Raw genomic sequence first — 3,454 nt, forward strand, 5'->3', positions numbered from 1 at the left:
TTTTCAAGACAGGGTTTCTCTGTGTAGCCCCAGCTGTCCTGGAACTCACTCTGTAGACCAGGCTGGCCACGAACTCAGAAATCAGCCTGCCTCTGCCTCCTAAGTGCTGGGATTAAAGGCATGTGCCACCACCCTCTGGCCCAAAACTCTTATTTACACATGTACATGCATATATTTTTAACATTAAAAAACTGTGTGTGTGTGTGTATGTTTTGCCTGTGTATGTCTGTGTACTACATGCATGAAATGCCCAGAGGAGGCCATCACATTCTCTGGGATTGGAGTTACAGGCAATTGTGAGCCATCGTGTGGGTGTTGAGAACTGAACTTGGTTTCTCTTCAGCACTGAAACATCTTCCCCAGGGTTCAGTTGCCAGCACAGGGCAGCCAAAGCCATCTGGAACTCCAGTACCATAGAGTAAAAACAGAAACAGGGAAAGGCCAGAGTGCCTAGACCATGAAGTCGTTTCTAAGGCCTGTGGGCCCCCAGGACGTCAGAGTGCTGTTTTCTGAGCCTCTCCAGTGTACACAGAGTGTGGTGGTTGAAGTGGAAACGTCTAGTTTCTTCTGAAAGTCAATTATGAAATGATGGTTTGCTGGGGCACACAGGTGCAAGGATGTCTTGTTAAAGCAGACATGGGAGCCAGGCAGTGGTGGCGCTCGCCTTTAATCCCAGCACTTGGGAGGCAGAGGCAGGTGGATTTCCGAGTTCGAGGCCAGCCTGGTCTACAGAGTGAGTTCCAGGACAGCCAGGGCTACGCAGAGAAACCCTGTCTCGGAAAACCAAAAAATAAAAAATAAAAAAATAAAAGAAAGCAGGCATGGGAAAGAATGTTCTCCTGAAGCAGACACAGGTGAAAGGATGTTTGGATACAGCAGACACACGGAAGAACTGTAACTTTAACTTTTTTAAACCTTATTTTTTTTGTTTGTTTTTCGAGACAGGGTTTCTCTGTGTAGCCCTGGCTGTCCTGGAACTCACTCTGTAGCCCAGGCTGGCCTTAAACTCAGAAATCTGCTTACCTCTGCTTCCCAAGTGCTAGGATTAAAGGCGTGCACCACCACTGCTGGGCTTAAAACTTATTTTTAGTGATGGTTTATAAACACTTTTTTTTAAAAGATTTATTTATTTATTATATGTGAGTACACTGTAGCTGTCTTTAGACACACCAGAAGAGGGAGTCAGATCCCTTTATGGACAGTTGTGAGCTACCATGTGGTTGCTGGGATTTGAACTCAGGACCTTCAGAAGAGCAGTCAGTGCTCTTAACCGCTGAGCTATCTCTCCAGCCCAGTTTATAAGCACTTTAACCTCCCTTGTAGCCCACTACCCACCAGAGGAAATGGAAAGAAAGGATACACAGGAAGTGAACCGGTTTAGAGAGGTTCTTTGAAGTAACTCCTGAGGGAGATGATGAGAAAGACATGCAGAAAGAGGCAGGCTGTACTAAACAGAGGTCACTGCTCAAGTGGTAAACAGTCTGAATGGCTTAAGTAAGTTGTAAGATAGTCAGAGAATGAGCCAAAGCTTGGAGCCTAAGCATTTATTAATAAATAATTGTCTGCCAGGTGGTGGTGGCGCTCGCCTTTAATCCCAGCACTTGGGAGGCAGAGGCAGATGGATTTCTGAGTTCGAGGCCAGCCTGGTCTACAGAGTGAGTTCCAGGACAGCCAGGGCTATACAGAGAAACCCTGTCTCAAAAAAACAAACAAACAAACAAAAAAATTGTCTGAGTCGTCATTCCAGGAGCAGGGGCTGGAAGGAAAAACAAATTTTTTTTACAGTTTTTTCTCCAGGAAATAGGTGTAGCATGAAGCTGATGGTAGGAGAAGCGATAAGACAAGGAGAATCCTGAGGACAAAAGGCTCCCTGCAGCCGTGGAGAACCACTGAGCTTCCTCCTCTATCCAAGCTCCACTTGGTGTGAATAGTTAACACCAAAAATAGGTTTTCCTTTCATTTTAGTTCACCAAAATTGTCACTGGGGCTTTAAGATAGAAGTCTGAGTGCTGGAAGGCCTCAGAGGTTGTCCTGACCACTCTCCTCTGAATACCAATGAGACAGCCCAGCAGCAGTGAAAGGCAGAGAAAGGAATTTTTTTTTTCAGTGTGACCACACTAAGGACAAGGGCAAATGAAAGGTGGTCTCCCAAGTCCATCTTCAGCCATGGGGCTTGGGTTTTAGAAGACAAGCCATTTGGGTAATTAAGCAGTCCTGGCTGGTCCTGCCATCCTTGTCTGGGCTTCAGTGCCTCTTGCAAGATGACCTGGTAAGTGGTCAAAACTGGATGACTTCTTTTGCTGGGAGGCCAACTCTGCCTCTAACAGGCACCAACTCTCAGCTTTTTCCTTCTTTCAGCATGAAATTCCTGGGCAAATTCCCATTCTCCGTGTTTCTATAGTCTAGTGTCTCTTTAGAACATCTTTATACTTGCTAGGACAGTTACAACCGTGTAACACAGTTTCCGGTTCAGGTTGCGGTCTGAATGTGACTCACGTGTTAGAACCTTGCTGTAAGATTGTTGGGAGGTGGTTGGTGGGACTTTGAAACGGTGTGGCTTCGTACAAGGTAGTCCTGGGTGCTCTCCAAAGTCATTGGGTGTGGCCCATGGAAGGAACTGGCAGTTCTCAGGAGTCTGAAGCCATTCTACAGAATGAGTTGTTACTAGTTCTACGGGGCGAGATGTTGTAAACAGGCAGGCCTGGTTCTTTCATGTTCCCTAGCCTCCTATATGAGAGAGCTCTCTCTCTCAGTAGTGTTCCCGCCACTGTGGTACCAGCCACTGGGTGCTCAGCTGCCCAGAGAGCCCTCACCACGGCATACACCATAACCTTTGGATCATCAGTCTCTGTCACCATGAGCTAAATCAACCTCTTTTGTTGGTAAGTTGCCCAGCTTCACAAAATTCAGTATACTAGTGCAAAAGTAGATAAACACAATTTAGGAGGATGTCTTTCTTTCCATTAAAGTGCTCAGCCATGGCTATGTTAAAGAACATGGTTAAGCTGAGCCGACAGTTTCTATCCAAGTGTAAATGTTTGGATTAAAGAGGAACAAAGAAGACAGATGCTAAGTATGAGGCATAAGAGCTAGGAAAAACCAGGCATATTATGCCTGTAATTCTATTTATTTAAGAAGGAAAGGCAGGAGGATGAAGAGTTCATGATCATCCTCAGCTACATATCAAGTGTGAGTCCACTCTGAACTACCTAAGACCCTGTCAAACATACACACACACACACACACACACACACACACACAATGGACAGGGGGAGGGAAGGAGACAGAGGTAAGAGGAGAGGAAAGAGAAAGGAAGGGAGAGACAGTGAGAGAGAGAGACAGACAGAAACAGACAGAACCAACCAGGCATGGTAGTTCACACCTGTAATCTCAGCCCTTGGGAAGGAGAATTGCAGAACTGCAGTAAGCTGAAGCCAGTCCTCATCCATGTAGC

The sequence above is a fragment of the Mastomys coucha genome, unplaced genomic scaffold (assembly GCF_008632895.1).
Source record: "Mastomys coucha isolate ucsf_1 unplaced genomic scaffold, UCSF_Mcou_1 pScaffold7, whole genome shotgun sequence".
In the NCBI taxonomy this organism is placed as follows: Eukaryota; Metazoa; Chordata; class Mammalia; order Rodentia; family Muridae; genus Mastomys; species Mastomys coucha.